Source organism: Desmodus rotundus, chromosome 7 (assembly GCF_022682495.2).
Source record: "Desmodus rotundus isolate HL8 chromosome 7, HLdesRot8A.1, whole genome shotgun sequence".
Lineage (NCBI taxonomy): Eukaryota > Metazoa > Chordata > Mammalia > Chiroptera > Phyllostomidae > Desmodus > Desmodus rotundus.
Window position 1 is genome coordinate 125,899,556 of NC_071393.1, and position 24,767 is coordinate 125,924,322.

At 43.7% G+C, this 24,767-nt stretch overlaps 1 long non-coding RNA gene across 1 annotated transcript in view; it reads left to right on the plus strand.

Annotated features, from left to right (window-relative positions):
- Positions 1-23,817, plus strand: part of LOC123480518 (uncharacterized) — a 47,495-nt gene extending 23,678 nt beyond the window's left edge. Inside the window, exons 2-3 of the long non-coding RNA XR_006656554.2 lie at positions 22,392-22,572; positions 23,587-23,817. This is a non-coding gene — a long non-coding RNA (uncharacterized lncRNA). The remainder of the gene's footprint in view (positions 1-22,391; positions 22,573-23,586) is intronic.
- Positions 23,818-24,767: the final 950 nt, after the last annotated feature.

The window sequence follows — 24,767 nt, forward strand, 5'->3', positions numbered from 1 at the left end:
CTGGTTCTCAGACTTCGGGCTCAGACTATAACTTACACCATCCTCTCTCCTGGGGTTCCTGGCTGCAGGCAGCAGATCGAGAGACCTCAGCCTCCACAACCATGTGGGCCAATTCCTCATAATAAATTATGGGGAGCTCAGACTAATACAATCATCATCATCATCATCATCATCATCACTGGTGTAAGTAGTAGAAAGCAATACAAACAATACCAATAATAATGCAAACTCACAGCTACTGGATACTTACCCTGTGCCTGGCACTGTCATGTCAGGTTTACAAGGATCGTCTGAGTTAAGTGTCACAGAATCTTTTAAAGCAAAGAGGGACTATCATTATTCTCCCTTTCCAAATTCAACGTTCGGTGTATATTTACTGAGCCCTTCCTGTGTTTCAGACACTGATCTGAATTTACAGCTGTAAACAAGTTTGATGTGGAGCCTGTTTTCTTATGCGAAACATACAATAAATTAGTAAGCCTATAGATAAGCAAGATGATTCAGACCATAAAAAATTCCATAAAGACAGTAAAATGAGACAATGTCAGTGAGAGCCACCTTGGGGACAGGGAGTGACTAGAGCCAGGTTCTTCTGAGAAATGATATTTGAGCAGAAGCTGAAGGTTGACAAGCAGTTACCCCTGAAGACTCTGGAAAGGTGGTTGGCCAGCCTGGTCTGGCCTTGCGGGGTATCCCTGGATGTGAAGTCGCTGTACCCAGCAACACTTCATTGCTCCACCACGCTTCACGCCACTGCACTGTTAGCTTCTATACCCCCAAAGGATGTGTTACTCTAGATCGGTACCCAGCGAAAGGAGTATTTACATGTCATTCTGATGCCACCTCTCTGATGATGCATAGACAACTACCACCTCTAATCTCCTGTTGCTGTTTTCATTATAATTACATTTTCTTTACAGTATCTCACATTTTAGTTCTAAACAATGCAGGTCAGAGCTGCTGTGTGTTATCAGAACCAGCCGTTTGGCTCTTTTCAACTATTCTGAATAGACTGAAAAGAAGCAGAAGCGTAAAGTCACTTCTGATAAATAAAGAATGCACACAACACACACACCATCAGAATTAGCACTAAAACCAAACACGTCTGGCATAGCATTCATCAGTTTCATAAATATCAGAAATTACCCACATGCTTCTTATTCGGCATGATATATTCTTTTTCAAGAGAGATGCTTTAAATTTTCCGTTTTGTGCCAAGGTAAGTTTTATGCCTCCGTAATGTACAACACATGGATTGTATGACATTATACATTATTTGCATCCCAATAAAACAGCTCATTAATCAAATGGCCTCTTGTAACCCCCAGCTGCAGAAACCACAAAACACACCCGACAAGGAGGGTCATTTTTAATTCAGAATGTGTCCTTTTAAAGTAATATTAGTCCGATTGTGTTAAACAGTGGTCACATGTACAGGAGACGTTAGTGTATGAGGAAAGAGAGGGTCACACGGGCATAGCTGGCCCTGAAACACACAGCGTGAATTTCTTCTCCGATTTTGAGCCACTGTTTTGCTTTCCTACACTTGATTTTGAATGTTTTCTCATGGGGTCAAGACAAGGTCTTTTTGTACCAACCAACATTTAGCCATACTAATGTAAAGATAAATTAGGAGCAGGTCGATTGTCGAAGAGTTCATTAGAAAAGTAAATTGGTATTTTATACTCATACCAATGACCACGGACTCACCAAACCTAATGAAATATGCAAACGAGACCATGAGCCCTAGTCTACTGCTTCATGCATGCTATTCTTGACATGTCAGGAATAATGTCTCCATGTCTCCATCTGCCAGGGCCCTAAGGGCAAGCAGTGAAGGCTCACTTAAGCAAAAGGGGATTTCTTTGGAAGAATACTGGTGGAGAGAGGGTGTTGCTGCTAACTCAATGAGTGAGCAGCTGGAGGATCAGACTTGGGAATGAGCAGAAAGCCAGGGAGCTCCACAGGGATATGAGGCTAGAAGCACAAAACACGGCAACGTCCCCATAGCTTACACAGCTTGGTCAAGAAGCCTTTGTTGCCATTGCTCCTCAAGGAGTAATCGGTTTCCTCTGACCTTATATCAGTCACTCAAGATTCAAAGTCCCAGAAAGGAGTGGCTAATGAGGCTGAGTTCAGGCAATGGGCCTGCTCAAAAGGGAAGAGGGTCACCCTCTCACTGGGTAGGAGGTGGGTACCTGGAATTACTCTCCCACTAAGACCTCTATAACGTGAAAGAGAATCAGCATGCTTTAAAAGGGGGAGTGATTACCATGTTGTACAAAACATTGATTGAGTGTCTATTACATGCCAAGAACTGTGCTGAATAATTTTCAACAGATGTATTTTCAATTAATGACATTTAAACCCGCAAAGCCATCACATGGGATTTTCTACTCATTTCAAATGTGGGGACGATGAGGACTGGGAATATTAAGTGACCTTGACAATGTGACAGTGTTTAATAAGGTGCTAAGTCTAAGGCCCAGTCTTGGTTTCCTAACCCCTGGTCATGTATGCAGAAGCTCTGAGTTCACCCAGAACCTTGCCTTTTATACACATCTGATTGAGCCAATGACTATATTTTGTGTATCTCTGTTGCCACATCATGACATGGATTACAGTGCCCTCTTTAACACAGGAAATAGAGTGATTAGTGCCTTTAAATCTGGAATTAGAAAAATCTAGAATCAATTCAGAAATTTATCCCTGAGATCCTGGACTTCTATAATGACTCTTGGCGCCAGTATCTGCACCAGGTGGAGTTCCAACAGAGAAAGAGAACCGGTTTAAAGTGATAAATAAATGGAAAGATTGAAAGGTTAAGGATCTCCAAAGATTGAAAGAGGTAGGAAGAAAAGAGGAAGAAGGAAGGAAGGAAGGAAGGAAGGAAGGAAGGAAGGAAGGAAGGAAGGAAGGAAGGAAGGAAGGAAGGAGGGAACCAGGGGCTGGCAAATCTGAAATCTGTAGCTGTAGGCCAGCAGATTGGAAACTCTAGGGCAGGATCTGATGTCATCTCCCAGAGGCATAATTTCTCCTTCCTCAGGGAAACCTCACTTTGTTCTTAATGTCTTTCAACAGATTGGATGAGCATCACCCAGATTTTCAAGGATAATCTCTTTTACTTAAAGTCAGCTGATTGTAGGTGCTAGCCACATCTACAAAACACACTCACAGCAACACCTAGATTAGTGTTTAACTGAATAACTCAGTACTATTGCCTAACCAAGTTGGCACCTAAAACTAACCACCACACTATTGTCTTCTCAGAAAAATTGAAACATTAGAACATGTGACATTTCAAGAAAATGAAGTCCATGTGATAGTCCATCATTCCACATACTGCTCTGGCATTGAACTCAGCCCAGGTAATTCTGGAAGTAAATCAAAATCCAATAACTGAGATGAGGCCAATGTTGATCTGTCAAAGAGAACATCGAGCAATGAAACCTGCATCTCAAGATAGCTCAGCCTCTGGATGGTTCCTGGCCACTCAGTGGGTGAGAATTAAGGGACTGCCCTGCCCCAAAGGAGCAATTCTGTGGCATTACTTTTCCAGGAGTCCCTTTTAAAAGCTATTCCTGAGGATGTTCGTATTATGTCATTAGTAAGAATTATACTAAATATTAAACAAGACTTTTGGTAACTATCTAAGGAAATCAAATACAGGGAAGTGTGCTGTTGCTGTTTTAACCAAAGCAGAAAGAGGAGGGAAGGACCCTTGGCTGAACAGCTATTTCACTTTAAGATCGCATTATATCAGTTCACATTAATCCATCGTGTCCTCAAAAAAAAACCCAGGAGTAAAATGTATGATCTCCATTTTAAGTTGGGAAATTGAGGCTAATAATTGGCAGTGCTGAATGTTTCTCCATCAGTCTGGCTCTGAATACACTTTCCACTACATCTACTTTCTGTCCAATCAAAATCTATCTCTAAGAGATGCAGAGAGCCCAGGAAGCATAAGGAGAGATCCAAAAGAGAGTTGGAACCTGTTTCACTTCTTCCTGAAATCATCCACTCTAATTTCTCCTCATAGGCCAGGTTAGTCATCTTTTGGGACATCCAATCATTTCTTGTATAACCGTAGGTCAGATTCTCAGCCCCATGTACCCTTGCAATATGGCCAGAACTGCCAGCCCGGCTCTAATATTTGCAGGGCCCATGAAGAGGTCCAGATGAAGGCCCATACACCATATGTATGGGCTTTTAGGTATTATAAACTAAGCAAGCAAACTATTACATAAAACACAGTCTATTTTTCTACCTTGACAAGCATGCCATCATAGTGAGCAGGGCCAGTTAAACTTTGCCAGCCTCACTCTCTGGAGGTTTGTGCTAGAACATGCTGGCAATGTGGGGGAAGTTGGCCTGGCCCTCAGTCCAGAGCTCACCCTGCTTTTTCTGTCCCCAGTTCTCTTGTACCATGAGAAGCTTCGTGCGCACAGGTGTGGATATGCCATCCAGCATCTAAGCTTCGTCCACACCTCTGCTACGAGCCTCCTCCGCAACACGGTAGGGACCTGGTATTCCTACCTCTGAAGTGATCTTCCCTGAGGAGCATGGACTCCAGGAAGAGACCTAAGATGTGTGGTTGGGCTATTTGGCAGGGAATTCCAGGCACCAGGTAGCTTGTTGGAACAAGATCTGGAAGGGATGGGTATGGATTCTGGGTAAGCGCATCCCTTTGCCTCTCGAGCTCTGCACCCAGTGGAGAAGGACACAGCTGGGAAAGGGTCAGAGCAGGGCCCTCTAAAGCACGGAGATCCAGGGCAGGGACCCCTTTTGCTTGGAGAAAGACTCGAGATGACTTCTGAAAACCTGGCTGCAGCTCCCAGTCCCTCAGCTGCTACTGAATCTGGTCCCCTTGCTTAGCCTGCCCCACTTACTCACTGCCAATTCCCAACCCATTAAGACAATGTATTGTTGCAATGTTCATTTTGCAATAACACACACAGGCATGAATTCAGTCTCCAAGTCTCAATACACTTTCAAACAGCTATCGCTAGAGGAAATGGTCTGGCGGGATTTTGCAACTGTATTATTTATCGTGGCAATAAAACAGAGTGTCCCCAACAATTCACACACACACATGCACGCACACACACCATCACCTTGTTCTCGAATTCAATAAACGGGAGCAATAAATGGAAAGAACACACTTGATTCAAGTCCCTAAATATAGGCTTTTCCTTAGGGGGGGGGAAAGGAAAATAAGTAAAAGCCAAATTTGGTTATACACTTTTATTTCTCTAGATCACAAGGCATAATTTTTCAATAGGATCTTGAAAAACTTAGAAAGACAAATAAATGGTAACTTTCCTAAATTTGTCTGCGTTCCTAGACTCTCGGGGGCTTATTCATGATTCCCAAGGTTTGAATTAGGCATTCTAGCCTTCACCATCACAATAGCATAATTTGCATACGCTTTAAGTTGGACAGAGAGTCCCCATAGCTGTATTGTGGGGAGTTGCCACAGTGCCCTCCAGGCACTCCCAATGCTCGCTGGTGGAGGCTCGGGGCTCCAGACCTATGTGTTTGTGTCCTATCCTTGTCCGTCCCGGCAGGTAACTTTCCAGCCCTTTTAATCTTTCTCATCGCTTTATCTGAATTATTTTTCATTTTTCTCCATGGCGTATCATGTGCCCATATACGGCACATACAGCATTTTCAAGCCCTGCACGCGAGGGTGTGCTGTTCCAGGTGTCCCCGGACACAGCAGACAGCCCATCTTCCTGCCTTCCCCCATGAAGATCACTTCCTTATTTTAAGTAAACCCAACAAGAATAGCACAACTCATTCATGGTTGTGAATTAAGAGACACTCAGAAGCACGAGGGGAAGAGCCAATCACTCACTGGGTTAAATAAATTGACCCCTCACTAGCCATAGGTGTTTTTTCTTTGCTAGTCCTCCAGGAGTTAAAGCTAATTAATGCACAAAATGGTTTCCGTGCATGAGTTTTATGCGGGGGAAGTAACGTAGTGTAATGGAATATAAAGTAGATCACCAAACACAGCAGGTTCACACCTAACTTACTCTGCGACAGTGGGTAAAAATCTCCCTGCCCAGAAAGCCCACCCTGTCGGTAACAGAAGGTAGTTCCTACCTAACAGAGCTGTTTTAGAAAGAAAAAGCCGTCATGCCCTGATACAAAAAAGGCATTTAACAAATGTTAGTTTCTTCCTTTCCTCTAGCGTATAGTTAGTTAGATGTATGGTCATCCCGCCTCTATCCATGGTTTCACTTTCTGCAGTCTCAGTTACCTGCAGTCAAAAATATGAAATGGAAAATTTCAGAAATAAACAATTCATCAGTTTTAAATTGCGGGCCATTCTGAGTAGCGTGATGAAATCTCATGACATCCAGCTCTGTCCTGCCTGGGGTCGTGAATAATCTCTCTGTCCTGCGTCTCCACACGGTACACGTAACCTACCGATTACTCACTTGACAGCCCTCTCGGAGATCAGACCAACTATGTGGAGTCCCAGTGCTCGGGTTCAAATAACCCTTATTTTACTTAATAATGACACATTCACACAGCTTTTGTTACAGTTCACTGTTATAAGTGTAATACTTTATTATTATGGTTAATCTCTTTCTGTGCCTAATTTATAAATTAAACTTTATCATAGGTATGCATAGAGAGAAAAATCATAGTATCTATATGGTCCAGTATTGTCCCCACTTTCAGGCATCCACTGGGAGCCTTGGAACATATCCCCTGTGGATAAGGGGGAGCTACGTTATGCTTGTAGTTATGACATAGGTGCTACTGAAATCAGAAAGACCAAGGTTCAAATTCTGCTACTTTCTGCTCGGCCTTGGGTGAATGACTCACCCTCTCTGAGCCTGTCTCTCCGTTTGTAAAATGTTACCCACCTCAGAAGGCTGCGGTGAGGACTAGGGAGGCCGTGGGTGTGGGGTCCCCTCAGTACAGCAGTGGACACAGAGGAGACACTCGATACATTTCAGTAGAGCTGAGAATGTAAAGTGCAGCAGGCAAGTTTCAAACCCTGACTCTGTCACTTACTTACTGTGTTACCTTGGGCACATTAACCTCCCAAGAATCATTTTCTTGGTGAGTATTCTTGAAATAATTATTCCTACCTCACCAGTGTTTTATGAGATTTATATAAAATAATTTAAGAAAAGTGCCACATTCACAATATGCACATCTGAAGTATTAATAAATGACAGCAATTATTAATAAATACATTTTAAAGGGGAGATTAAAAGCTACCAGGGAAGAAAATTATTAAATCCCTATGTTGCAGACGTATGTGGCTAGGTCGGGGAGAAATAGGTACAACTCAGAATCCAAAAAGAGAGAGGATCTAGAGATCTGTTTCGGGAAAATTCTCTGAGAAAACACATACATAGATATATTTTATATTTGCATATAAACATGTATACATATGCATTATATAATATAAATTGTATCTGTAATATAACAATTATTACAGGTCACTGGCACTCTGTCACACTACCTGCCACACAACACTAGTGCCCTAGAATAACTGTTGACGTGAATTGGATGAAGCCTGTAGCTTCCCCTATTAAAGCACCTGTCACCCTGGGTGATAAAGTGAGAGCTCCTTAAAGCCAGACACTGTATATGCTTTTCCCCTGGATGCTTATCATAGAGCCTGGCACACATAACTACTCAGGCATTTTTTCATTGAATGTATTGGGGTACAGGTTTCAAGTGCACAACTCAATAAAACATCATCCGCACACTGATCATGCGTCCATCGCCCCAAGCAAAGCCTATTTCTGTCCCCATCTCTCCCCTTTGCCCACCTCCACCTACCCCCAACCACTTGCCCTCTGTTTCTGTCTCTATGGGTCTGGATTCCTAGCAGAACATAAGCACCTGGAATGCATGGATGGTACATTTCATGTCTGTATCCCTTGCATCTGATCAAAACCTGGCACATAGTGGGTCCTCCACAGGCTTGGGCCATTAGTTAATTAATTTTACTGATGTCAAGTAATTAAACTGAATTAGTGAAACTGACAGAGAATAATTCCGTGTGTCCTTGAACTCCTGGGAAGCACGGGAATCCAGCCGCGGTATTTTCTCGTCTACACACTTATCAGTCACACGCTAAGCTGCGGGGCTGTAGTGCAGCTTTGTGATTGCTCTCTCCTCCTACTGTTAGAACAAGCATCTCCTAATAGGCCGGACCTTTCAGCAAGCAGCCTCTTGCTGTGATCCCACCAGATAAACCAGAGGGGTAATGATAAAACTAATCTTGCTGAGAGTAAGTCATAGAGACATAGGGACGTCAGGGGCAGGGATCTACCATGGCAAGCACTTGAAGGAGGAGTGGGAGGAAAGGAAGGTGCGGAATGCGGGTCCAGGAGAACCTTTCTCTCTGTCACCCTGGCCCATGAAGTCAGAGAATTGCTTGTGGGTTAAGGCGGTAGTGAAGAAAGACCAGGAATAATGAAAGGGCAAGGCTTCTCCATTCAGAATCTTTGGTTTGCAAAGAACAAAAATGAAAAAATAAAATGGTAACTTTTCTAAATCATCTTAATCTCTTTGGAAAGAAATCTCATTCACTGTGTGGTTCAGTCTACCCCTCCCCGCCCCTCCCCAGGACTGTGCCTGCGTTCGAGGGGGCAAGTACAGGGTGAGAGCACAGTAGTAAGTTCTGGAAGAGGCTCCCTGGACCTCATTCATTACCTGCCCACACTGGCATCAGGACATGACCCCAACTAGTCTCCTGTCCTCAGTCTACACCTGACCTCAGTCTACACCACTCAAGGCCATATTGCTCTTCTTCTGGATTTCAGGGCCTCTTCGGGTCCTGCTCTCTCATTTTCCTTGCCTTCCTTCCTCTTGCAAGTGGGAGAGCTTTGCTGCTCCTAATCGCCCTGGGATCAGGGGGACCTGTGGGGCCAGGACCTTCTGCTTCTGCCACCCTACCCTTGGGTGCGGGGAGATAGCTCTATTGGCGCCATGCCATGTGGGGGCTTAGCGGGCTGGGTGCGTGAGGATGTCTCAGGACCACCTACTGGACATCCTGTGCAGCCCTCGCTGCTCTGGGGTTTAACACCTTCCAAGTGTTTACCTGAGATGCAGACACTGCACTCCAGCTTTTCCTCTATTCTCAGCTCCTCCAAACCTAACTGGGGTTTATGTACACTTCGTCTCCCACAGCTTCAAGGCTGGGCTCCCACAGTGAGTCTCTTCCTCCCCTTCCATTTTCCCCTCAGCCCAGGTCATTGATCTTTTGCTGCCAATTTTCCTAAGCCCAAGATCTGAGACTCAGAAGGCAAAAGTCTGGCCACTTTGCTATACAAGTATCATGCCATCCCTTCCAGAGGCAAGGAGAGCTGCTCCGCAGGGCAGCCCCTCTCATGGCGATTGTACAAGAAAAGTCAGAGGAGTCTGCACTCAGAGGCTGGAACGGACACCCTCCACAGCCGCTCTAATCGGCCTTGGTGAGTGCACAGAATGGTCCCAAGCAGCCTCCCCAGCAAAACCCTGCGGGTTCAAGCTTCATGTTCTTTGCTGCACAAAACTGCACATTCCAGAGAGGGTGTAGCTGAAAAATGATTCAAAATCAGGTTACTAGAGGATGCAGGCGAGTAGATGCCATTCAGGGGTTCTGACCATGAGGCCGAGGCCAGACTGGAAGCCAAGATAAGATGCTGAGTCCCACCAGTAGGCTGGGGTGGGTAACTCTAGAACCCCACCAAACTGGGGGAGAGGGGAGGGGAGGGTGGTCAGGTGGAGGCAGGTTCCAAAAGCAAAGAGACTTTGACCAGAATTTAAGCCACAAAAATGGAAACGGTACAGAGTTCTGAGCCGGAGGCTGGGAAGAATGACCTTCAGATTAGCTTGTGCATGGACCCCTGAGTGGGCTCTTTTTTTGTTCCACTCTAGCTGGACACAACCTTTTCAGCGTGGGCAGAAAGAGCTGCAGGTCTGAGCTGAGGCTTGGTGGCCTGGCGGCTATGGTTCAGATCCCAGCTCCGCCCCTGTTCCTAAGCAGGTTGTTTCACCTCTTGCTGTGTTTCTGTTTCGTTATTTCTAAAAGGAAGTAAACTTTCCCCTCAACTTCAATACAAGGTTTTGAAGTTGTCACACGCAGACCCACACACACCCTCTGCAAACAGAATCAGCCACTCCCTCGACTACCTCCCTCCTTCCAGAGATCCTATCAACCCCCTGAAGAAAAATAAACTTTCTCACTCCCTGACGGTCGCAAGCCCACTGAAAATTGAGTACTGAAGCTATAGATTTTATTTAGTGAGCTCTCCTAATTATCTGGGTGGTTGCAAACTCCACCTGTGCTCACTATCAATCCTGGCCGGCACTAATCACTGTGAAACCTAAGGGCCTGCCATCTAAATGCACAGCGACGCCCAGTGGAGGCCCATGGAGGGAATAGCACAGGATTATTCACTTCTCTTAGAAATTTAGGGTGTTCTTTATTTCCTTTTCTTCTCTCTCGCCCCTGCCCCTGCCCCCCATGAAGACCCAGCACTGAGAAGCAGCGCTGAGCAATGAACAGAGAACACCTGGTGGGGAAGGAGGAACGGGAGACCTGAGCACTAGGCCAGCTCTGCATCCTGAAGTGCTCACATGCCCCATTGTGAACGGACTGGACTGATGGTTGCAGCGACCAATCATCAGAATCATGACAACGAGGACCCGTGCCCTCTCTGTCCCTCTCCAACCTATCAAGTCACAGTTTCCAGGGCGGACGCCCATGACTCTGTATTTTTCAAAACTTTCCAGGAGATTGTCAAGATCTGTCAGGTCTGAGAAACATGGGACTCTACAGATAAAGGCCACTTCAGCTTCAGTGATCACCTCCCATTGCATTTGCGCTGTAGCTACTGCCGTTGAGAAAGACTGTTCCGAGTGAGTGGGGTCTGGCAGTATTTGGAGCAATTCTCAAGCCAGAGGAGTCGGAAGGGTCCATCGTGTAGGAAACAGCTTCATGTCACATCAAAAGGGTGCTGGCGTGCTTCACAGAAACGTGGGAGCTTATTTAGAGCTAACTTGTTCTCAAGAGGGATTCTGTTGGCTCTTTGAGCTGGCTGACTTTACCTTTTAGGAAACTGTTCCATGCATTATAGCATATAGCATACCTGGCTTCTATTCACTATACTTGTCACCCCCTCGGATTCGCTGTGACTACCAAACACAGTCTCAGAGGAGGAAAGGGATGCCAGCCTGGGGGCGGGGAGTGACAACTCCTACCTCACCAGAGTATTGTGAGAATCGAATGAACAGATGCACGCACAGCATTTAGCACAACATCTAGCACTACAAAGTGTTCAATAAATAGTGACTATTAGTATTATGAAGCCAGAAATACCATAAATTTTCAAATAGGCGAGTATGGCTCTATAAGTAAAACAGAAGCTGTAAACCAATCGAACATTGGTGTTTGCTCGGTTTTTCAGGCTTGGTACCAAATGGGACCATGGCGGTCCATTATTAATGCAAGAGTCCTCTTCCCTCACCCCACCCCATCTTCATGTTCTGCCACAATCTAATATAAATGTGTGTGTGTGTGTGTGTGTGTGTATAACCACCTTAGTGATATGGATGAAAATGGAGTTTTCAGGAAGTTACCTCAGTATGTATTATTATCATATTTTAAACTAAATTTTCCTTACTATAGTTTAGTCCCCTTCCTACTTCCTTTGCCCTCCTTTAAAATGGGGAAAATTGTCTTTCACCTTGTCCACTACATCAGCACGCCTATTTATGGAGTTATTTCTCCCCTAAGTCTTCTTGACACAAGGCTGAACATGTTTAGTTCTCTTACCACTTTCTCAAGGGTCTTATTTTGAAAACATTCCATCATTTTTGTAGCTTTCCACTGAGCTTTCCCTCAGTATGTCACGAGGCAGGAATCTGTTTCAAACTGCATCACTCATGGAAGAGACTTCCAGGAGCGAAAAAAAAGAATGTTAGGCCAATACTGAGGGCTCTCGTGGCCCTTCAGACCTTCAGGGGTTCTGCTCTCATTAATGGATTGTTGTGAATGATGATCTTTTACGTTTTTGCCCCCGGGGATCAAGAAGATAAAATTCAATAAGTACTAAAGCACTGGAATCGGTGCATTTGTTTGCATTAGGCCAGGTACTCAATAGATCGATGTAGGATGAGGGAAAATTTTAGGAACATTATAGGAAGACTCCATTGTATTCACTATAATCTTTTCTTTTTACCACATTTGCTCCAGTGAAGGATTGGCTCTCGTGTGTAAAATCAAAACAAAAGCGGCAAGAATTACTTGCTTAGAGCAAAAAGCACACTTAATAATCAAAATCAAGGAGGTACCATAATGAGGTTAATGGAAATATCTCAGGACTGAGGGTAAGGAAATTTTAATACTATATTTAATATCCCAGAATGGCTTTATATTAGCTATGTGGCTTTAGGTAAATTACTTAACCTTCCCAAGTATCAGTTACTTCACCTGTAAAAGTGGGGAAAAAAAAAAGAGGTGATAGGATTTGTCTGAACTGCGTAGGGTTGTTTTAAGGACTGAAAAACACAATAGACATAACATAAACCTGGCACACAGTAGGTATCAATGAATGTTATTGTTATTGTTGTTGTCAGTATTTTCTAGCAATGGGAAAGTGCGTATCACAGTATGAGGGACATAGTAGGTGGTCATGTAAGTTCCTAAACCAGGAAACCTTCATCTTGAGCCTTCACACATTTCATTCCACCTCTTTACCTACAAGTGAAAAAGCTGGTGAGTAACAAAGTGAAAAAAGAAAAGCAAGGTGTTCGCAAGGGGCAGTTATGACGCATGTGTACTCATTTTTCATGTTCTCATCTTGTCACCCAGAAGTTCAATGGCCAGGTGCAAAGAAAATGCCTTCGGCAACAGGAACAGGGCACGTCTTGCTTCCCACAGAATTCATTTTGAGCCAGGACTTTACAGAGCTCCGTCCACAGTGAAGGCCCTGCAGGATCTTATTATAAGATGATCTCATCTTTATCTTGCTTCCACAGACAACTCCTACCATGCTATTTTCTGAGGCTCCAGAGTATAATCTATGCATTTCCTGCCTGCCAAGAAATTCAGCTCTTCCTTCCCTCTAGTTGCTCACTAACTAAATTGATTATTCTACTAAGTCAGGCAACACCTCATTTCTTTATCAGGACGTGTTCTCTGATCACATGTCTTAAAAGTATTGAAAAAGTCATTAGGCATTTGCATTGGAAACCACACTGTCTCGTTCCATTCTATATTCTAAACACTCATGCAAGGTTAAACAGAAAGTAATGAGAAATGTAAGACTCAGGGGAAAAACTTTCCCAACATCTGAATCACTAGGACACTCTGTTGAAAGCCCTTTCTTTTTTTTTTTTTTGCAATTAAAAATAGACTTTTGGGCCCTGGCTGGTGTGGCTCAGTGGATTGAGTGCCGGCCTGTGAACCAAAGGGTCGCCGGTTCAATTCCCAGTCAGGGCACAAGCCTAGGTTGTGGGCCAGGTCCCCAGCTGGGGGCATGCGAGAGGCAACCACACATTGATGTTTCTCTCCCTCTCTTTCTCCATCCCTTTCTCTCTCTCTAAAAAAAGATAAAATCTTTTAAAAGAAAAAACTAGGCTTTTGATTTTTTTGTCATACTACAAAAGCAATACATATCCTTAATAGAAAAATAAATACAAATAAGCAAAAAGAAGAAAAAAAAACTGATGCTCTTGTACAAATAGGTAACCATGATTAACCCTAGGTTGATTCATCATTTATGGGTGCTGTATTTATCAAGACTAAAGGGGGCGCTAAAGAGCACTACCAAAAAGTGGCCACCTTCCCACTGGGGGAGGAGCCAGGAGAGAGAGGAACAATAAGGATCTCTAGGCAGGACAGATGGATGTAAAGGACAGTGCTACCAGACTCTGCTTTGTCAACTTTCCTTCTGTCACCGATGCGAAAGTCTCCTGCAGCACCGAACAGCCTTGCATTGCTGGGCCTGGGAGGGATGGAGGGAGTCATGGAAGGACAGTGGCCTCTCCCCCAAGGCACGATGGTGGTTACAGCAACACAAACAGCAAAGGTATTTGTCCCGGAGTTCCAGAAGGGGACAGGCAAGGAGGCACCTGCCCAGAGCAGGGAACAGCTGCCAGAGGCCAGGAGAGCTGAGATGCTGTGTGAAGCCTGTTTGCTGAAGGAAAAGATGTGAGACAACCTCCCCGTTTTCAAAACCAACAACACAGAAAGGAAGTTACATTCTGAGGGTGTAAAGAGAAACTAAATCCCCTTTTTACCTGAGTAAGGCCTAGCCACAGACTATGGCCCAAGCAGGCGGCCAGTGCCAGAGTCCCATACCTGTCTTTATAGTAGAATTCAACAGCTTTCTATAAGTGTCAGGGAACATGCTGCAGCACTGAGGCAGGTTGTTCCAGAGATGGCCACATCAGTCCCTTGCACGCACGCACTGCTTCACACCATCCCCTCCCCTTGGACTTGGGTGGCCTTGTGACTCACCCTGACCAACAGCAGAATGCAGTGGAAGTGACACTGTGCCAGATGGGGATGCTGATGGCACCTAGACAAAGACCACCAGGAGCACACCCGTGGTTGAACAAAGTTGGATTTGTTGACTAGCTGCAGGGTGGGGGGGGATGCACACCCTGCTCAATTAGAGGGTGTTAGGGAGGACTTACTATAAAGACTGGACTTATGACAGGGGATTTTGGAGAGTTCAAGGAATGGGGTTTTTCTCGGGAATAGATGCTCTTAGGAAATGGGGTGATTCTATGATTGGGTGTCATAATCACTTCTATCTAGAAGCTAGAAAGAACAGAATACATTATAACCAATAAAGAAGCAGCACTCATTCGCATTAGCCACAAGCTTCTTGCTTTTGTTTACATTTGAACATGATTACAGAGTAGCCTTTGGGGGTTGGGGTGAGGTCTTACTTTATCTTGGACATAGAATGCCCTTGTCTGACGTCAGTTGTAAGTGGAAATGTTTGTTCAATAGGAAAAACTATGGGCTAACAGTGAGTACAGGACAGCTCCTGGCAACACCAAGGTTTAGCAGAGAGTGCTGGCCAGCTCCCTAATCTCAAGGATTGTTTCTCTCTTTCGTGGGCCCATAAACTTTAAGAGGCCTAAAAACTTCCACTTTTGCTTAGAATAAGCCAGCCACTGTGCAAGGAACCCAACCACCAGGAGACCACCACACTGTGGAAAAGCCCACGCTCAGCACTTGGGGAAACCACGCTGAAGAACCCCGCAGAAAACACCAACTGCAACCCCAATCATACGGCTGTCCTCAGCCTCCCCGATCAGCCTGTGCAAGGCACCTCAGCTGATCACGGAACGCAGATAAGCTGTTCTAGCTGTGACCTCATGGATCGCCTGGTCCCTAGGATCCTGAGAAACAAAATGTCACTGTCTTAAGTAAGTGTGCTTTGGGGTAATTTGTTACACAACAATAAATCACTGAAACAAGTAGCAAGCAAGTTCTATGATGCTGGTGAGACAGTTCTTGCTTCAACCAGTGGACACTAAAGAGTTGGACATTGACAAGATCATTATTAAAAAATTTTAAAGATTCATTGCAGGTTGATGCCAACAATCCCTCATTTTTATACTAGAGGAGCAAATTTCAGTACTTCCTTGAAGAGTATAACTGTATATTAATAATCTAACTTTATACCTGTGAAAATACATGGTACACACACCATTGTGATAAAACCAAGCAAAAAGAAAGGCATCATTATTGACATGTCAAAAATCAACCAAGCCCACCCCGAGCTGCAGAGACGAGGGTATATACAGTCCCTGTGGGGTTTTCTAACTCGGTCCAGGTTGGCCCTAGGAGACAGTCCTGAAGACAATTAGGGAACGTGAAGACTGGAGCCAGTACTTAGACCCGCCCCAAGCAGGCCTCTCACAATGGGGCCGTTGGCAGAGCTGAGCCTGAGCTCCGAAGCCAACCCAGAAGTGCCAGCGTGAGCTGGACCTGAGCTTCCCGGTCTTGACTCAGCTGCCAGAGCACATCCATCACATCAGAACAACGACCCCGCTTCACTCGAGCCCTCCTGAGGGACTGACTGTGTTCTCCATCCTCATTAACTTCCTCTCAGGGCTCCAGGACAGCCGACAGAAAGCCATGGGGTTTCCGGTTAGCCATCAGCTCCTCTGTCAGCGAGACTCTCGTGGTGGCTGATTCCTAATCACAGCAGACAGAGCGGAAAGCACAGGCACGTTTTCCAATTGCAGCTCGTGTTTGCAACAGGGGTAGCTTGGGTGGAGACAGTTACGTTTTGCCTTTTAGACAACCTGAGTTGTACTTGTAGCAAAAATGTGCAATGGGGGAAATTTCTAGCACTTCTTTGTTGCCATTTCTTTGCTTTCCTGACTCTGCTCTACCCCCGTTGCCTTGGTGAGCATTGGCTCTTTCAGGGCTTGCTGCCCTCCACCCTTCAGTTCACTGTGGTCCAGCGGGGACATGATCAAGCCACAGAGAAGAAGCACTATTGTAATTTTAAATGTTAGAGTAGCCACATGAAAGTAAAAAGACAGATAAAATTAGTTTTAATAATATTTTTAACATACTGTATCTAAACTTTATCATTTCAATATAGAATCAGTATAGAATCATCCAATGAGATTTTTTTTTGGTTGTTGCTACAAAAATGCAGTGTATCCCAATTCAAACTCACCACATTTCAAGCATATGACTACAGCTACTACCATTTGGACAGCACTATTTATTTATTTGAAATGTATCTGTCTATTCTATTTCTCAGTGGTTAGCTGGTAACTTTGTTCCGTAAATTAATTCAACTCTGAGACAGATGCACCTTCAATGCAATAAATTGGTATTAACAGAGGTAGAGAATGTCTTAATAAGCATTTCCAGAATTATGCCAATCCATCCAATGGCCAACCTCTATCACCCCTCAAATCACACAGGTGGGCTCCTATACCTACATATCATGTTATAAAGGAAAAATGAGAAGCCTAAGGAAACTTTACCAAGCCCAGAACTGACCCCAATTTGACCTAACTTGAAGGTAATTTCTTTTTGTAGAAGAATTTGCAGAGCAATAGGTAAATACATTCCTGGTGTATCTCTTGAAGTCATAATAATGTACATTCTCACTTTTCTAAAATCTATTATCAGGAAAAAGATGTCCTTAGGCAATGGTCCTGAGCAGAGCAGCCGCATCTGCAAAAGCGTAAATGAAAGAAGGACATGCAGGGCTGTGAAAAGAGCCGAGGACTGTACTCCAAGGATCCAGGAGAGGCGCCTCAGGAAACTCAAGAATGCTGTTGGGTCCGCTGCTTATCAATTAATTATAACAAATGATTGCTTCTAAAACTGCCTTAAAACTTCTGCAAAGACTAGTGTCTGCAAACCTCTTCCCTCCCACTGCTATGGTGAAGGTGAATTTCATGGCCTGTTGGTGCCGCCGAGTGGTTAGGAGCATAAACAGTGATGGCGCTCCCGGCTTGGAAACCTGCTGCTGCCAGTGCTACTCAACAGCCGTGAACTTCAGAAAGTTTCCGAAACTGCCCAGTGCCTCCGGTTGCTTATGTGCAAACTAGGGATAAGGAGGTCCCCATACGCTCCGCATCACTGATCATCAGGAAAACACAAGTTGAAACCACAACGAGATAACCCCTCACGCTGCTGGACAGGCTACAGGCAGGAGGTAACGAGGCTGTGGGTGGGGAAAGGGAAGCCTGGCGCACCACCGCGGGAATGCAAGTGCTGCAGCCACTACGGAAAACAGTATGAAAATTTAAAAACGCAGCTATCGTATGATCTGGCGAACCACTCCAGGGTATTTGACTGAAGGAAATGCAGTCACGACCTTGAAGAGGTATCTGTACTGCCACATTCATTGTAGTGCCTCTCACAACGGCCAAGACAGGGAGACAACCTGGGCGTCCACCAGCAAAGGGATGGACAAGGAAAATCTGAGATGCACACACACACACACACACACACACACAATGGGATGTACTCAGTGTAAAAGGAAGGAAACCCTTCTATTTGTGACAACATGGATGAAGAGGGCTTTATGCTAAGTGAAATAATTCAGATAGAGAAAGACAAATATTGTATGATGTCACTTACATATGGAATCTAGAAAAACCAAACCCTTTGAAACAGAGTACAGTGGTGGTTTCCAGGGCCCCAGGGGGTGAGGGGAACATTGCTCAAAGTGTACAGACTTCCAGTTGTAAGATGACTACGTTTGGGGTATGTGACATACAGAGCGGTAACTATAGTTAAAATACTGCGCTGTATGTATACTTGAAAGCTGATAAGGAAGTAGGAAAAAGGACTCACGGACATGGATAACAGTGTGGTGATTGCTGGGGGAGCGGAGTTTAAGGGGACTAAATGATAATGGAAAAAAATACAATAAAGCTTAAATCAAAAAAAGAAAGTATATCTTAAATGTTCTCAGCACACACATGCACACACAATGGTAATTATGGGAGGGGACAGATGATATTAGAATGATACTGTGGTAAACGTTTCACAATGCATATGTGTACCAAATCATCACACTGTACACCTTAAACTTACATAATGTCATAGTCAATTACAGCTCCATAAGGCTGGGGAAAAGTTCCTATAAATACAAGTACTTAAGGATATTATGTGTTAACATATGCAAAAGCCTTAGAACAGTGCTGGGCACATGGCAAGTGCTCAGGAAGGGTTTGTTGATTGTTGTCATTCACTGAGCATTTGCTGATTTTTCTGGAAGTCGCAAAGGTCAAGGGCTGTGTAGCTTGGCCACCTGGTTTCAAATTCTACCTCCACTCCCATTAACTGTGATGCTCTGCACCCCAGTCTCCTCGTGTGCAAATGAAAATAATGATAGCACCTGCCTCTTAGGGGCTTTGCAAAGATAAATTACATGCAGTGCACTTAGCATAGGCCCAGCTAAAGGTAAGAATGCGACAAATGTTTATGATTGCTGTCATTCTCGTTATTACAATGTGTCTGTCATGTACTGGGTATACAAAGGTAAATAAGGAACTTCAAGCATAGCCCTTGTCAGAGCTAAAAAGAAACCGCAAATGTAAAGCCTTTGATTTAATGAGGTTTTACACTGTCCAGTCATCCTTGAAGAGAAAGCAGAAAACAGAAAATTCTGTCGGTTGATATCTCCTGTATCTCGAGTCATTCTCTGGGTTTCCGGCAGTTATTTTTACTCTTTGCTTTGGGCCTCTCATTTGCTTAAAACTGATGGCCTGGAAAGGGAAATTCATCTGGATTCCCTTACCAAGTTGACAGTCTACTGCCACCGTTATTACAGTGATTTATCGCTATTCTTTCTCTGCTGTTTTTGACAGGCTAGGGAGGGGGCCTTCTGTCTTACGCATTGACTTTGATAGACACATCTCCGCCAAAAAAGCAACGTTTGTTTTCTGATCTCACCTCATGAGAGCTATTTTCTCTGATCCACCTAAGCCCACACCTCCCAAATACGTGCCAGGTACAGCATAGACCCCTGCTAGTCTTTGCCAAACAGGTTTCTTTGAAAAAATAATCAGTGCATCAGGTAGTTACCACATTGTAATTACTAACAGAGATTAGCACGTGTCTTAAGTTCCAGCCTATTTATTATAGAAATTTAAGGAACGTGACTCCCAATTCTTGGGAACACCTGTTTCTAACAGCACACTTTGTAATGGCCCTCCTTGGGGTTCAGCAGGGCTGGGAAAGTGACCCTAATGAATAGAGATTGATGCATGTGAAAATTATCCAATAGACACAGTTTGTATTATTTGTGCTTAACACACACACACACTCCCCCACTCACCTGTCTCTCCAGGGCCCAGCCAGAAGTAGGCCTAAGCTGGGGAAGAAGGAAGCTTCCCTTTCAAATAAAGGGAAGGGGTTTTACTCTTACACTGAATAATCAAAATAACTGAGGTTGTTTCTGTGACAGGAAGGAAAGGGAGATCTTTTTATTATCACAAAAAGGCTGGAGAGTTTTCATCCAAGGTGAAGAAAACACTAGTCCCACAGAATGGGTATAAATGGCTCTTGGAGCAAAAGGAAAAGAAGTTGTTTTCTGAATCCACCCCACAGTTTATGTAGGCTCACTGTACCAGTCACGGTTGGTCATTGCTGCTGTTGTTACTATTCCCTTTTTCACCAGACTTTGAGTGACAGGAGGGCAGGCACCCCATGCTGTGCACCTGTATACGCACAGCACCAGCACAGTGCCCGAAACCCCACGAGTAACGCGTTAGTAATGAATTAAATTAATATTCAGTGACCACGTGCATCAACATCCCATAGTAATTGGGGGCCAAGCATGATTCCTAGTGGAAGCAGCCCTCATTAGCATGTCCCAACCACATCCGCCATCTCAGGAAGATCCAACCCTCTTAAATTGTAGTGATTGTTTTCACCCTGAACTCTAAATTTGTATAATTATACCTTACAACTATGGCACACACAGCTCCCTGAGAAGAGGGCCCCATCAAAATTTATGAGGCAGAGAGTTTGCCGCTCTGACTTCAAATGGGCTTAACCACTCGAATTCAAGTAGTTTTTTCTATTCTGGAGAGAGAGGAGGGTGTTCGGGAATTCAAGAGCAATGAGGGTGGCGATAGCCTCCAGCCACTGTCTGATTCAATCTCTGCTGGCGGGACTGAAGGTGGGACCCAGGCGCGTGCGGGCTTCTGACAGAGGAAAGTGAACATGTCAGCTGATCAGAGCTGACTTGATTTTTCACAGAATAGGGAGAGTAGGGTTACATGAAATACCAAGAGTCTAACACAGGGAAACAATAAGGTGCTTCCTGAAGGAAGAGATCAAGCCACCTTCTTAGAATGAATGAGGGTAGATCAGCAAGTGAGGATGTTGGCAGTGCCACCCAAACTGATCGCCTAGCTCCATGGGCTCCGGAACATTCCAAAGTGATTGAGGAGACCGGGAGTTTACTTGGGCCTGACAGCAACTAAAGAAAGCTGTAATCCAGGCAACTTGAGCAAGAAGAATGATGCTAACTAGATAGTCTCTGTATGTCTAGAAAGGAGAGTCAAGGGCAATTATCTGTCAAGCCTTAGCCAGCACAGCCCAGGGCAGAGTGACAGAGCCCAGCAGAGGAGAGGTGGGCCCTCCCGTGGTCCAGGGAGGGCACCAGATCTTCCCAAGGCCTGGATCGGTCCATCACAGTCATCTCTCCTGGGCTCGCCAAGTAGTTTTCTGATTACCAATTTAGTTTTGTGGATTTGAGGAAGAATTTTGAAATAATTAAGGAATGAACATCTAACAATCTCCTCTCTAATTTAGTAAACTTGTGTTTTGGTTTATACGTGTGAGCTTAAAAATGTCTGAGTCATTCTCTAGCGATTTTTCTGGGCTTCCACAAACCCTCCACACCGTGGCTGTCCACCGAGGGCCCTCCGGCACAGCCCGGCCCCCGCTCTCTGAATTCTAGTCTGGGTTCCTAGGCCTGGATTTCGCAAAGCATTTGGAAATAATGATATTCTGGAATACTCATTCACACACACACACTGCTAGTGGAGAATTCCTTCCCTTCTTTCAAAACCCCATTCAAATGCAACAACCTCTGGGAAGTTGTGTTTTTTTTGTTCTTTGTTTTTGGGGGGAGTTTTAGGGTGGGGGAGGCTACCCAGTACCATTGGGTGTAAGAGACATGGAGAAAAGGAAGCATAAAATAATGGATGGAATCTTAGAAATCCCCTGTTTTTCTAACCTTTTTAGCTGAAGAAACTATTCAATCAAAAGTTAATATGGAAGCCAATATGGAAAACATTTAAAAATGGATCTGTTCTGGCTAAAGGGGGGAGAGTAACTGCTTCCTGGATTTTCTAAGTCCACCCTCATCACTGGGAAACCTCTCATACCACAGTTTGAAAACCACTTATCCAGTCACACTCTCATTTTACAAATGAAGAAACGTACTGAATCTGATGTCAGAAAACAGTTTATACAATTGTTTCATGTAGCTCTCCCAGATCATAGATGATACATAACATGACATTAACACTGTCCATTGCCAGCCTTGGCAGACATAACTAATCAATTCCAGATGTGGCCTCAGAATCCTTCTCAACACAGTGGTCTAGTAAGACGCTAGCAGCTAAGTAGAATTGACGTGTAAGATTTATTTATCATTTTTATTCTAAATTATCAATTTTTTGCTAGGTGTTAATGTGTCATTTTATACCTAATATATTATCAACTCAAGTTATTAATATGTAAAAATATGTAAAAGGCTTTAATATGATACCTAAGCTAACAGGAATCCCTTTTTAACATCACTTCTCCATTTAAGTAATGGCCTTAAATGATACATTTTGGGAGTTGACCTTGAATGTTTAGTGATATTAAGCAAATAATTATCATCTGATTACGTTTTTTGTACTAGATTAAAATGTAAAAATGAAGGTGCCAGATGTATTCCTTGTTGGTGGTGGGCAACGCCAGCTCAAAAATAAAAGATGGGAGGACACCCTGTATCTTTCTACCACCGCCAGCCACACCCTCCCCCAATACACAGTAATGGAGCTGGACCAGGATCCCTTCACTCCAAGTCTTGGCACAATCAGGTAAGAGAGTCCACCCTCACTTGGTCACTGCCCTCCCCACACATCGGTTGCCTACTCTCCAGTAGCAGCTTAGATTCAGCTGCCTGTATCTCTCATAACTCTAGTTTGTGAAAGTCAGGCGTGTGTTCCCCATCCACAGCCCTCCATGCTCTCTTCCAGGTATCTCTTTGGGTAACAGTGACTCAGAGTGACCGTTCAATATCTCAGCCCCTGGGAGCGGACCACGGCCAGAGAAGACAAGCCTTCCCCTCCTCTGGAACTAGGGCTGAGCAAAGACTTCTGCCACCTGACTCAATTTTTAGCAGCAAATCAGTATTTTGGCTTGAAAGCGTGAGGCTTCAAAAGATTGATTTATTGGGAGGCCAACATGCAGCTCTGATTAGCTGCTATACAGACTATGTAGAGATACAGATACAGGCAGAGACATAAAAGCAGATACAGAAGACAGATAAATAGCATGGTGAGCAGTGGGAGGAGTTTCCAACACTAAGGTTATCTCTGAAATCAGAGTACATATTCTACTTGCCACTCTTTCAGGACTGAAGTACTTATGAGCTTATAAACTTTCTCCCAAAAACTTGCTTGTCAAGTACATGGACTTTGAGCCCTATGAAAAATTCATACATTTTTCTGGGATCTTGGAAACCTTTATGGAAAAGTTTTCATTTCTGTTTTTAATAATTTAAGTATAAATATAAAATGAAATATATCCATATAGTAATACAAATTCAAATAGTACTGGGTAACTCAAATAAAAATTAAGTCTTCCCTCTCAGTGACCAAGAGTTCCACTCCTCAGAGGTGACCACTCATAAATGCTTCTTCTGAATAACTTTTACGAGATTACCTCCATAATTTTAAATTGTACACATTATATTTTATTTTTAATTTGCTGACTTTAAGCATTATATGCTGACTCTTTGCATTGAAAAATGAAGAATTCAGTTCATTTATATTGTCTTCCATACCATATCTTGTATATTTTTGCCAGTCACTTTTTTTTTAATTTTGTAGGTTATATTCACAAGTCCAAATCCTGCATTTTTAGTCTTTGAACCACTGACTTCACACAGTGTCTTGATCCATGAACTTCAGACGACATGTTAGGATGAGGAAGTCAGTGCCTCCACATTTTCCTCGCTATCACCTCATCGCCTTCCAACTCCCGCCTCCCCATCCACCCCTTCGTCCAGCGTGTCAGAAGTTTATTACATGGTCAATGTCAAGGTTTACGGCATTTACATAAATGCCAAAATATAACTAAGGCCTTCATGCTTTATTTATAAGTTCATTCTGCATTGAAAGCTAGTAACTAGCACTAACAATATATGATTATCATACATTGCTAACTGTAAACCATGAAATAAATGAACCAGCAGAGAAAACACTGGAACCCTCTACCACTAAAACTGTTCTGCTTCATTACAAAACCTTTGAGGGATGGAGACAGAGGAGCAGAATGTTTTAATTATGAATACATAAAATAAGCAATATGCTTTCACAATGTTGCTATACAGTCTCTTCACTCCACTGTTGGTATCACTTTCTTCTTGCAGATATTCTTCAGGAATATTTTTACACCCTGTCTTAATGTGGCCTGACTGCCAAGCCTACTTGAAACTCCTCATCCTAGGATTCTTTGCTATTGTATTTCTGGGTTGTATTCACTTTTCCTTTCATCCATGTCTCACATTTCCTTGGATTTCATTATTATTGTTGTGGTGGTTGTCGTTGTTGTTATTATTATTAACTTTTGATTTTAAGATAATTGTAGATTTATAAGCAATTATAATAAATAATACGGAGAGATCCCGGGTACCTTTTACCAAGCTTAACCCAATGGTAACATCTAAAAACTATACTGTGAAATCACAGCCAGCACATCAACACCTTCACAATGAAGGTACAAAGCGTTTCCACCACCGCACGGAACCATTTCTACAATTCTGTTATTTCAAGCATGATATACAAATGGAATCATACAGTATGTAATCTTTTGTAATTGGCTTTTTTTTCTCTCAGTATAATTCTCTAAAGATTCATCCAAGTCATTATATAGATGGCCTGTCCAGAAGGTATCCAGCCATGTCATATGAAAAGTAGAGACATTAACTGAAGAAGATACAAGAAACATTATACACAGAACACTGACACCTCAGTGCCCTTCAAAGTAGGCATCTTGGGACCTCACACAG